Source organism: Xyrauchen texanus, chromosome 16 (assembly GCF_025860055.1).
Source record: "Xyrauchen texanus isolate HMW12.3.18 chromosome 16, RBS_HiC_50CHRs, whole genome shotgun sequence".
Classification (NCBI taxonomy): Eukaryota; Metazoa; Chordata; class Actinopteri; order Cypriniformes; family Catostomidae; genus Xyrauchen; species Xyrauchen texanus.
In genome coordinates, this window is record NC_068291.1 from 28,474,324 (window position 1) to 28,486,568 (window position 12,245).

At 38.3% G+C, this 12,245-nt stretch overlaps 1 long non-coding RNA gene and 4 other non-coding genes across 6 annotated transcripts; all 5 read right to left on the bottom strand.

Annotated features, from left to right (window-relative positions):
* Window positions 1-6,394: 6,394 nt before the first annotated feature.
* LOC127657039 (uncharacterized) lies at window positions 6,395-11,439 on the bottom strand. 2 transcript variants are annotated; one of them, XR_007972235.1, is made up of 9 exons: window positions 11,396-11,439; window positions 9,654-9,726; window positions 8,297-8,337; window positions 8,114-8,194; window positions 7,823-7,899; window positions 7,584-7,643; window positions 7,301-7,375; window positions 7,017-7,103; window positions 6,395-6,819 (listed from the first exon to the last, which is right to left on the bottom strand). It is a non-coding gene; the product is annotated as an uncharacterized LOC127657039 (long non-coding RNA). The 2 variants fall into 2 exon arrangements; XR_007972236.1 differs by having other exon boundaries at window positions 8,107-8,194.
* On the bottom strand, window positions 6,899-6,976 carry LOC127657431 (small nucleolar RNA SNORD34). The gene has a single exon (XR_007972280.1). It is a non-coding gene; the product is annotated as a small nucleolar RNA SNORD34 (small nucleolar RNA).
* LOC127657433 (small nucleolar RNA SNORD50) lies at window positions 7,181-7,255 on the bottom strand. The gene has a single exon (XR_007972282.1). It is a non-coding gene; the product is annotated as a small nucleolar RNA SNORD50 (small nucleolar RNA).
* LOC127657434 (small nucleolar RNA SNORD50) lies at window positions 7,982-8,056 on the bottom strand. Its single transcript, XR_007972283.1, has one exon. It is a non-coding gene; the product is annotated as a small nucleolar RNA SNORD50 (small nucleolar RNA).
* Window positions 9,801-9,888, bottom strand: LOC127657430 (small nucleolar RNA Z195/SNORD33/SNORD32 family). The gene has a single exon (XR_007972279.1). It is a non-coding gene; the product is annotated as a small nucleolar RNA Z195/SNORD33/SNORD32 family (small nucleolar RNA).
* Window positions 11,440-12,245: the final 806 nt, after the last annotated feature.

Genomic DNA, 12,245 nt, shown 5'->3' on the forward strand with positions numbered 1-12,245 from the left:
ATGGAAGAACTGGTGTATGCTGGAACCAAACTATCCCACTCTTTTGCTGCAAGCCCCCAAATATCAAGCAAAAAACGTCAGGCCCCTCAAGCACCTGCGGGCCAAGCTCGCACTCCCCCTCCTCCTGTGAGAGCTCTTCGACCTCTGCCACAATGCCAGGGCTCACACCCTCCTCCATCTGCTCGAGGTGAACCAAAAACAACTGATACCAGCTCTCAGTGATATGTGTTGGGTCCCCGCTATGATAACAGTAACTTATCTTATAAATCACGAAAAATAAATCACTTCTAGTCAATGACTTAATAAGCACATACAACCTGGATTTTATGTTTCTAAATGAAACTTGGCTAGAAGACAGCTGTAGTGCAACAGTCCTTAATGAAACATCCCCTCCTAACTTTACTTATTTGAGTGTCTGCAGAGAAGGTAGGAGAGGTGGGGGTTTAGCTGCTCTTTTTAAAGATGTCTATCAATGTAAGCAAATATCATTTGGGAATTACCCGTCTTTCGAATATCTGGGTAGTGTGTTAAAAGGTGCTCCACGCATTTTACTTATCATTATTTACAGGCCTCCAAAATACTCTCCAGCCTTCGCTGAGGACTTTACAGAACTGTTATCAAAAATTACCTCAGAGTTTGACTGTTTTGCCATTGCTGGAGACTTTAACATTCACATAGATAATGCAGAAAACAATATGAAAAAAGAAATCATAACTGTTTTAAAAAATTTTGATCTGACTCAGCATGTACATGGACCCACACACAATCATGGACACACTAGATTTACTTATCAGTAAGGGTCTAAACATTTCATCGATTGTTATTAAGGATGTAGCACTGTCTGATCATTTCTGTATTTTCTTTGATATATTGATCTCTCCTGCCATTGAAGCTAGATCTGTGTCTGTCAAGAAGAGATGCTTAAATGAGAACACTAGTGTACAATTTATGAAGGCTATATCTTTAACACCAAGTATATCGGCTGACTCTGTTGATTTTCTCCTTGATTCTTTTAACTAAAAAGTTAAAAGTGTAATTGATGATATTGCTCCTGTGAAAGTCAGGAAGAAGAGTGGCAGACAAAAAGCACCTTGGAGAAACTCAACAGCAGTGCAAAATATGAAAAGACAATGCAGAAAAGCAGAGCGCATGTGGCGGAAGACAAAACTTGTAGTCCATTATAACATCTACAAAGACAGCATCCATGCTTTTAATATGGAACTAGGCAAAGCTAGACAGACTTTCATCTCGAATATTATAAACCGCAACTTAAACAACACACGCACTCTTTTTGCGACTGTAGAGAGACTGACAAACCCCCCCCAAGCCAGATTCCCAGTGAAATGCTCTCAGACAGCAAGTGCAGTGAGTTTGCTTCTTTCTTCTCTGAAAAAATCAATAATATCAGAAAGGTGATCAGCACATCCTTGAGTTGTGCTGGGGTCAGACAAATCAAACCACAACCTGAGAAAGTAGTTACTATGTCTGATTTCAAAGAAATTGATGGCAAAATTTTGGAAGAAACCGTACAGCACCTTAAAACATCAACCTGCGCCCTTGATGCACTTCCCACATCTTTTTTCAAAAGTGTGTTCAACTGTTTAGAAGCAGATCTCCTAGAAGTGATAAACTCTTCACTTCTCTCTGGGAGTTTTCCAAACTCCCTGAAAACTGCAGTTGTCAAGCCCCTCTTGAAAAAGAGCAATCTGGATAAGACCATATTAAGCAACTATAGACCGATCTCAAATCTTCCTTTCATAGGCAAGATCATTGAAAAAGTTGTCTTCAATCAGCTGAACAAATTCTTGAACTCAAATGGATACTTTAACAATTTTCAATCTGGTTTCCAATCTCATCACAGCACAGAGACAGCGCTCACAAAGATAATAAACAATATTCGCTTAAATACTGATACAGGCAAATTATCAGTACTGGTACTACTCGACCTCAGTGCTGCATTTGACACTGTTGATCACAACATACTTCTTGACAGGCTGGAAAACTGGGTGGGGCTTTCTGGGCTGGTCCTAAAATGGTTCAGGTCATACTTAGAAGGGAGAGGTTATTATGTGAGTATAGGAGACCATAAGTCTGAGTGGACGTCCATGACATGCAGAGTCCCTCAAGGCTCAATTCTTGCGCCACTCCTGTTCAACCTGTATATGCTCCCAATGAGCCAAATAATGAGAAAGAACCAAATTGCTTACCACAGCTATGCAGACGACACACAGATCTACTTAGCCCTATCACCTAACGATTACAGCCCCATTGACTCCCTGTGCCAATGCATTGATGAAGTTAACAGTTGGATATGCCAAAACTTTCTTCAGTTAAACAAAGACAAAACTGAAGTCATTGTCTTTGGAAACAAAGATGAAGTTCTCAAGGTGAATGAATACCTTGATGCTAGGGGTCAAACAACTAAAAATCAAGTCAGGAATCTTGGTGTGTCTCTAGAGTCAGACCTTAGTTTCAGTAGTCATGTCAAAGCAATAACTAAATCAGCATACTATCATCTGAAAAATATTGCAAGAATTAGATGCTTTGTTTCCAGTCAAGACCTAGAGAAACTTGTGCATGCTTTCATCACCAGCAGGGTGGATTATTGTAATGGACTCCTCACTGGCCTTCCCAAAAAGACCATAAGACAGTTGCAGCTCATACAGAACGCTGCTGCCAGGATTCTGAGCAGAACCAGAAAATATGAACATATCACACCAGTACTCAGGTCTTTACACTGACTCCCAGTTACATTTAGGATTGATTTTAAAATATTATTACTGGTATATAAATCACTCAATGGGCTAGGACCTCAATATATTGCAGATATGCTCACTGAATATAAACCCAACAGATCACTCAGATCATTAGGATCACATCAGCTAGAAATACCAAGGGTTAACTCTAAGCAAGGAGAGTCTGCTTTTAGCTATTATGCCAGCCGCAGCTGGAACCAGCTTCCAGAAGAGATCAGATGTGCTCCTACAGTAGTCACATTCAAATCCAGACTCAGAACACATCTGTTTAGCTGTGCATTTACTGAATGAGCACTGTGCCACTGTGTGTCCAACTGTTTGTACTGTATTTTATTGTATTTTATTCTAAACTGTTTCAATTATTCTTATTTTTGTATTATTATTTTAATCTCTTCTATGTAAAGCACTTTGAATTACCATTGTGTATGAAATGTGCTATATAAATAAACTTGCCTTGCCTTGATCTGGAGCAATATGTGAATCTACCAAGATAATCTCCCCTGGTTCAGCCATTAATGATGTACAGCCCTAAACCTTTACAGAGCTTTAACATTTGCTTTCCATTTGTGTTCACTAAACTATCATAGCTGATTCTTGGTGTGACAATTGAGGAGAATTGAAAGATGGTGTCACCGAGTTTGTGACCGTTATTGACAATATTTACATAATCAATTTCCCTCCCAATCTTTACTCTGTGGTAGGACTGATTTTATTTCAAGCCAAAAAAATGAATTTTCAGTTTTTACTTTTTTAATCAAGTGGTTTAGATTGCCTTTATGCCATATAAGTATTCCACCTGAATCATGGCCACATTTTATTTGAGATTTTTTTAATGAGGTAACATTTTCTCTGTATCCTTTCAGACAATGTAAAGTCTCATTACTGCGACACCAATTCTCATGAAATATAGAGATGTCAATGTTTGCTAAACTACTAAGTACCTTGTCGTCTAAATATATATATATATATATATATATATATATATATATATATATATATATATATATATATATATATATATACATACATACAGTTGTATGAGTTATGTAGAGTAATTCATAATTTTTGAGCAGATGATGTTCAGGAGATGTCTTATCTGGTTGAGTTCAGGATCAGCAGGGATTTGTGGTTGTTGAACTGCCGCTGCATAGCTCTTGTGTTGTGATGAAGATCCTGTGTCCAGTCTGGACTGTGGTGGAGGTTTCTTGATGGCTGAGAGCTTCTGTTGTCAGTTGAATTTTGTGTGTTCCCAAGGGCTGTGCTTTTTAGCACTCTGGCAAAGACTATTAATCCTTGTTTGTTTAGGTGGACATGGTCATACATATGATGAGGCCGTATATCTTCATGATGTTTGGAAGAAGTGCACAGCTTCTGGGAGTTCCACATTATTTTTATGAATGACATGGAATGGTACATCACTGCGTGGTAGTAACATGGACAGGGTTATTTTTGCCTCTGGGAACCATTGCATGGCTCTGATGGCCACCTTTCTGAGCACAGGAGCCACATGCCCTTTTGTGGCCCTTAAATCATTGTCCCTGTGTGGATTATAATGTGCTTGTATGTTTCATTTAGATGTTTATAAGAAAGGATCTGAAAAGCACTTGTGTTCGGGCAACACATTTTCTGGGCTTTCATGTTTGGGAACAAAAGTTTCTCATTAATATATTTCCCATTTGAATGAGTCAAGATAAGAGCCTGTGTTTCTCTGGGATTCTCTGGAGCAGAGCTGCAGATCTGTGCTGGTGGATCAGTTGAGAAATGAAGCTCTTCCTGCACTGGTGAGTCTTCAGGTTGGCTATTTTCAGTGAGGATCTCTTAATACGTCAAGGGCTTAGCAGGATATTCTTTGGGTGCTGAAATGGAGCTGTTCTTTCAGATTATTGATGAGTTCATCTCTGGTGTGGAGTTCTGAATTCAAGTCAAAGTGTTCCTTCTTCATTTCTGTCTTAACTGTAGGTATTCAATTGGAATTGGAAATGGAATTATAGTCACTGCAGTCGTTGTCTTATTTTGGACTACTTGTATGAGTGAGGCATTCATAATCAAGTCTTTGTTGCCACCACGAATGGGACCTTCATCAGACAGTTTCAGTGTTTTTATTTGTTTAAAATGTTCTATGAAAACTTTGAGATAAGGCTCTAATCCCTGGTTCATAATCGTGCCATTTTGATACAGGTTCAAAATCAAAATTCTTGCTTCATGAGTTTTTCGGCATCTTCAAAAACCAAGATCTGTCTTCCTTTACAGATGAAGTGCTGGCAGAAGATGGTGTGCAATAAAGGGCTGTTTTCAGTGTAAAAGAGCAGTTTTTGGTTATGACACGGTCATCTTCAGCAAACAGTGTTTCAGGCTTTCCCTTCATCTGCGGAGCTGTACTCAAAGCTCGACTGAAGGTAAACAAAGGGGCGGGGCCAAGCTGCTGCACTGCCCATAGTTGATTTTGGAATGTAAGAAATCAACTGAAGAAAAATGCCTTTTATTTTTGATATTTCTAAACACTTATATTAAACGTGTAAAAAGGTATAAAAATGAATAAGCTCAAATAGGAAAGACCACTTTCACTGGCTTTGTTGCTTAGAAAAAATGCAATTGTGTACAAATTGGCTCTCTATGCTGCCCTCAAAGAGAAATATGATTCAGCACTGTTTGCTCCTGAAGTGAAGATCACACTCTTTTCCTGTGAGTTTTCCTTTAGTTACGGTTGCTTAATATGGTCTTTTCCAACATGAAATCCTCTTCTGCAGAGGTTATCCTGTGATTAGCTGATCTAAGACTTCTCAGATTCAGACGTTACATGCTTTAAAACAAAATAGTCATATCGACAAAAACGTCATCTTAGATGTTGTTTGGATGTGTTCCATGCTGAATTTTCACCCTTGTAGCAATTTATCTTGAGCTTCTCTCAAGGATGACTGTTCAGTATCACAAACTCTCCACAGCTGACAGTTATTGCCTCGTAACATCCTGTTTACTATCAAGGACTATATATTCTAGAGGATGACATTTAATTATTTTACTTACAAAAATACAATTTTAATGAACATTTGTGCCCTTCATATTTTGTAAATGTGGTGACCGTTTTATAGAAGCATTAAGGCACTGGTGATGTACGATATAGTGAACATAGTCATGGCTAAATGGGTGACCGCAGAAAGTGTATAGCTGAGATGGGCCACTTCTACTTAAATGTAGAAAGGTAGTCCCGCCTTACTGGTAAAAGAGCAAATCACCTTTAGACATTACTGTATGAAATTTACATTTTCCAACAGTCTTTTGGAAGGGTAAAAGACATTCCTGAAGATCTTCGTTTGGAGCGACCATACGCATGTTGTCCCAAAATGATTTAAAAGTACGGTTTGGAATTTGCCAAATGTATGAAGTTGGGGAGATCAAGGATTCAGGGTTGGAAAAACTGGCCAAGTGCTGAATGGCATCCTACGATACTATTCTTAGGGATTTCCCTTTAAGCCATCGTGACCTCATTGCCACAATTCAGTTAACAAAAGCAGGTACCAGGGACAGATGACTGCATTTGGCATCATTTGCTCCAAACTTATAAAAATGAAGAGGCTTTAAGAACACACTGAATTATTTGGTCAACAAGTAGAATATTGATTAGCGAACACTTAGTTTGAGACATGTTTATTAACAAAAACAAAACAAACTATTACAGAAGATCACACCAATATATCATAACGCAGATATGGTTATATTAAATGAGCAGAGAACAAAAAGTGGTTATTTGACTGCTCATTAAAAATGCATCTACAAGTCAAAACTGTAAAAATCTGTGGTACAATTTATGAAAGGATGTAGACATTATTAAAACAGTCCTAGACATTTACATTTTTTATTTTACCCTCATGGAGGACTGTTCTGTTGTAACCTCAATTTCCTTATTGTGGTACCTACATGTTTGTCATTTAAATACAGGTTGTACAACTAATGGAAGACATATTTAAAAAAAAAAAAAAAAAAAAAGTATGACAGCACATCTTGGCTTTCCCCCTCTCTTCCAGGATGGCCTGGTACTTCCAGCCAAACAGCAAAGTAGGATCAACTACAGGGCAAGAAATTCAGTATAAAAAGGTTAATGCTGCAGAATATGGTAAAAGTCTCAAATAGCAATATCAGATCAAAGCGGTCTCAGATAGTGTGAGTGTTCTCATTTCATATTCAAACAATGTAGGTAAATAGACAAAGCATCATCGACTGCTCGAATCTGGAAAAAAAAAAAAGACCTTGAGAATCCTTTACCTTTTCATAACGGGAGTGGGATGCAGTCAAACACCTTCAGCCTCTCCAGATCAACCAGACACCTCTTGGTCTTGTGAGAAAGCATACCTGTTAAGAGAGCTATCATAAATTATCTCCTTCCATGACAGCATGTAGCAAATCACAAAAGGACTCAGTGCCGTTCAAACTCAGCAGTCAGATCCGTAGATTGGTATCATCAAACAGGGTTCAGATTCGGGATAAAGTGTTCATCATTGTTTGAAAACATAGCCACTGCAATGACTATGACATAATGGATAAATCACCTCTTACTATCCTCCACAAATGCGACTGGGGCTCTGAAGTACTTCCAGCCAACCTCATGGGCCAAGCAAGGTTACCTACAGGCAAACAACAGCAGTAGAAAATGTGACAATGGGGCTGAAAACAGTAAAAGTCTCAAATACCAATACGGCAAACTATGGTTGGTTTCTTTCATTGTACTGAATTGAATGGGCCAGGTGAGGAAAGTTAAGAGCTGCTGCTTTGCCTTAGCTGGTAGTGCATGAAAGAAAAACTTTACAAGCAGTATTTCCAAAAGTCCCTCACCTTACATTTGGGCTTCAGACCAACAATCTTGAGACCAGCTGGCACAACCATGTGCTTCCTCTGTGGGAGAGAGAAAAATGGTAAGGAACCAAGCAAAACCATTGCCAGTTTTAACACCAGATCGAAGAGGTCTCCGATGGCGTGTGTTCTCAATTCACATTTAAACAAAGTAATTAGCCAAAGCATCAGACAGCACTCATCTGGTGGAGGAGAAGAAAAAAAGCTTAAGAATCCTCTACCTTTTCATGAGGATGCAGTCAAACAACTTCAGCCTCTAGAGCAGCCTGACCCCTCTTGGTCTTGTGTGGAAGCATACCTGTTAAAAAGACCATAATCAGTGGTCTACCCTACCATGATAGAATGCAACCGATCACAGAGTAATTCACATTAAACATTCAAACTCAGCAGTCAGATCCGTAGATTGGTATCATCAAACAGGGATCAGATTCGGGATAAAGCGTTCATCATTGTTTGAAAACGTAGCCACTGCAATATGTGATGGTAATATACATGGATAAATCACCCCTTACTGTGCTTCAGATGCAGCAACTGGGGGCTCTTAAGTGATCTGGTCCACGGGAAGGGTTGGCATTTTATCCTTGTACGAAGTACTTCAGTGCACAAGTACAAGAAATCAAAGGTCAATTTCCATACTGAATCTCAAAGCCAATAAACAAATTGCTCAAACTAACGTTTGTTATGGAAAAACTTACCAGAGATGTTGACTCCCATCTAACCACCACAAAATTGTTTCCTGTAAGGGAGGAAACAAATATAACATTGTTCAAACTTTCTTGGAAAGGTCTACATCATGAAAGATGGTCTTTGGAAGTCATTGTTTATGACTGTGAATAACACAGGAATATTCCAGGTTCAGTTAAAGTCATTTTAGGGTTTGACATTAAAACCGGAGTAAAATACTGAATCCCCAAACAAAATCATAACCCACAATCTGAAAATAAATCATATCACAGACACACTTTGTCAATATTACAAAAGAACATTTCAAATAAACACTGAATGCATCATAAATTAAGGTTCTCTACCTCATATAACATTACAATTTGCCATTTTATGCGCATTTAGAGTTGCTTTCAATACAGATTTCACCGGTCAAAGGTGATTGGCTCCTTTTCCTTTAAGGTGGAACTTTTACACATCTGATACTTTGTTGGGCATTCCAGTATCTCCCATTCTTTTAAATAGCAGTGGCCCCATTTCAGCCAAATAGTCTCGTCATATACAAATTTTAAATACGCAAGACATTACTCACCCTTTATAAATGTTTATTTACCATTATATCAATAAATTGGAGGTCGACCAATATTGGATTTCACCGATATGTTTTTAGTTTTTCCTTCCTGTGATGGGGAGGGCTAGACAGAGGCTACAAGTGTCCAAATCAAAATTTAATTCCAGATGCAGTTTATGGGAATATCAATAACAAAGTATAAAAGCAAGCAAAAATGACTTTATCCATAGCATGGAACTGAACTTTAGACTGAAATACACTGGGGGACACTCATTTTGAAATGCCCTCCACTGCTTCTAACTGCTCATTCAAACAGAAAGGAAATAAAATGTATACATTCAATAAATCTACACATTGAAACGTGACTTTTTACTTCTAATTGTTTATATTGTAAATCAAAACTACACCAATTTATTAGTGCTCACTGGTCATTGGGGCCGAAACGATTAGGCCTAGTTGAGATCTCATTTAACGTAGCATGAGATCACATTAAACTGATGATACGCAAGTGCAGCACTGCAGTTCACGCCTGACTGAGGGCAAGAATTACACCCTTCACATAAAGGGTTCAAATCACACTTAAGTAATATTAACACATAGTAAGTCTTGTGGCTATACTTCTGAAATAGTGAGCATTTTAATGTTTACAGATTAGCCCCATTCGCTTCCATTGTAAGTGCCTCACTAGAACCCAGATTGTTCTATTAAAGTGGGACAAGATTACATTTGTGATCATGTATTTTATGCCACAAATGTGGTTGATTCAGTTTGACCTGTATTGAACCTGGGATATTCCTTAAACACAAGTATCAACTTACCGAGCAGGACTTGCTTGGCCACAATGGTGGCAAGGCGACCGAGCAGATGGCCCCTGCCATCAATGATCAGAACCTTGGAGAGATCAGAAGTGTTATTTGATTAGTGGAGTAGACTTCAACATCTTCAGCTTCTGTCAGAATGCAGCTTTTGTCTCAGATGGTAGTGCACGTAAAGTATTCTCATAGTCGTTAAACTCGAATACTAAACTGTGGATGCGAGCTCATCAACGACAAAAAGCACATCTGACATTCATTGGTTAGTAAACAATGGCATTGGCAGTACACTTATTGCACATGTGGATTTTAGTGTGGTGCACCGCTCGATTCATATATAGCACCAGCAATGTGCTTCGCTGCCCTATTCCACCAACATTGTTCTGGGGGCAGGTTCCTGGGGTCAAAAATAGTCCCCATATGACAGCAATTCCACTAGTAAGGTATCCTATTCAGTGTCCAGTTGAAAATCTTAGAAATTCACTTAACTCAGATTTAACTAGGTAAACACGACATTTAAATGTCTTTAAATGATATGGCACACATAACTGAAGTTATAGCTTGTCAAATTTAACATGAGTCGTTTGTGTTTTTCAGTTGCCTAGACTTCAATGGAATGCTATTACGATATTATTATGCTATTGTTCAGGCTTCACAAGTTACCCCCATGGGGACTTGAGATTTACCATGACATGTACTTCAGATAATTGACCAAAGCATATAAAACTAATTGAAAAATACTTAAGGGAATGAAGGGACCGTGAGTAGGACCCAAACAAAAGCGACAGTAGACGAAACAAAACGAGTCCGCCCGTTAAAATGAGCACGCGACTGACCTCATGGCGATTCCAATGGCTCATAACTTTTAATGACTATTCACTTCTAGAGTACAAATCATACAAAGTCCTTTAATAATGCAGATCAACTTCGTAAATACGCGATTTAATTTAAAATCATAGGTTACACAATAGTACATTTCTTGTTTTTCAGTTAGCAAGCCATGTGCCATAGCATTACTGAACCACATTACAACATCCTAACTTACAATCGTATATGCACTACAGCATATATTATGGAAAAATATTGTACGGAGCACATCGGCGTACATTTAGCTAAACCATGTTTTAAGGATCATGTTTAAAAAAAAATAAAAAATTAAAAAAAAAAAATCGTTTTTAATTATGTGAAGCCAGTCAAGTTGGCACATAGTGCCTTTCATGGATTCAAAAGCTATCGCGATAACTTAACTCATGGGGAACATTTCACGCGTGGCCTTATCCTATTACGACAACGGTTAACGAAAGCTTCATGGTTACCCTGGCCGTCAACCAGCGGAACACAGACTCGGCATTTCGGTGGAAAATAGCTCTCAATCCACTCCATTAATCTGCACCATTCATTTACGTCTGTGGTCCCCTTAACGCTTATAATGATCCTATACAATACGAAACCACCCCACAAAGCAAATCACATCCTGGCAAGATATTATCCCCAAATAATTTAAACTGTTGAACATAAAGCAACGATACTGTTTCGGGTCTATTTTTATGGTAACACATGAGTGGGCCTCTGGCTTCCTGCAGGACAACATGCGTGATCTGGCACGCATCGTTCTCTTAAAATATTAATTCTATCTTTCATTGCAGACTCTAAACATCAAAAACAAAACCGAGTTAAGTTACCAACGCAAATTTACAACCCAACATACACATACCAAAGTGAGTCAAACTTATGCCATACATACATACCTTATTGAATCGGCCCACCATGATGTAGAAAAGAAAGAAACGAGGGGCCGCTCGAAATATAAAGACAGGGGCCTGGGCGGGGCTTTTCGCATCATCGAAAGTGACGTCAAAGAAGCGTTGTTCTCAGTAGTTGTTCTCCAAAGGATGAGTCAAAATTTATTTTCACTGCCATCAGCTGGAGAACAAACGAGCTGCATGGGCTGTAACATTAGAGCTCATTTTCTCTTATTAGTCTCACTTTAACCCAATTTGAAAACCCCTGGTCTAACACACCTGATTCAACTCGTAAGTCTATTAGTAAGAGTGCTTGAAATAGGTATCAATTAATTCGGAAGCCCTGAACCACAAGCTGGAGAATTTTTTTTTTCCGCTCTTCAATTTTTTTTTTCTTTGTTCAAATTTTTGAAAAGACAACTTGTTATTAAAATATATTATTATAATTAAATTCCACCATGAAAGTCTGTACATGACATCCCCGTTCAGTCGCGAGGATTTAATTTATAAATGATCTTTTGGTTTAGAAATTAGATTATTTACAACAATATTAACATTTCAAGATGTACCCACTTCAAAAGGACAGATATAATAATAATTTCCCCATGTTTCCCGTTTTCCTCAATACTTCACTTCCATGTAGCAAACGCCATACGAGTGTTTAGAAAGACCAACAATTTCAAACAATATAACTCCAGTTGTTACACGACAACGAATGACATATCAATTATATGTAACCTGATTTTGACTTGATTATGGTTTGCAAACCCTTAAATAAATTATAAATGTATTTATTCAACTATATAGCAACAGATTACATGTTTACTGATAGTGGCACCTGGTGGCCAAGGTTGAT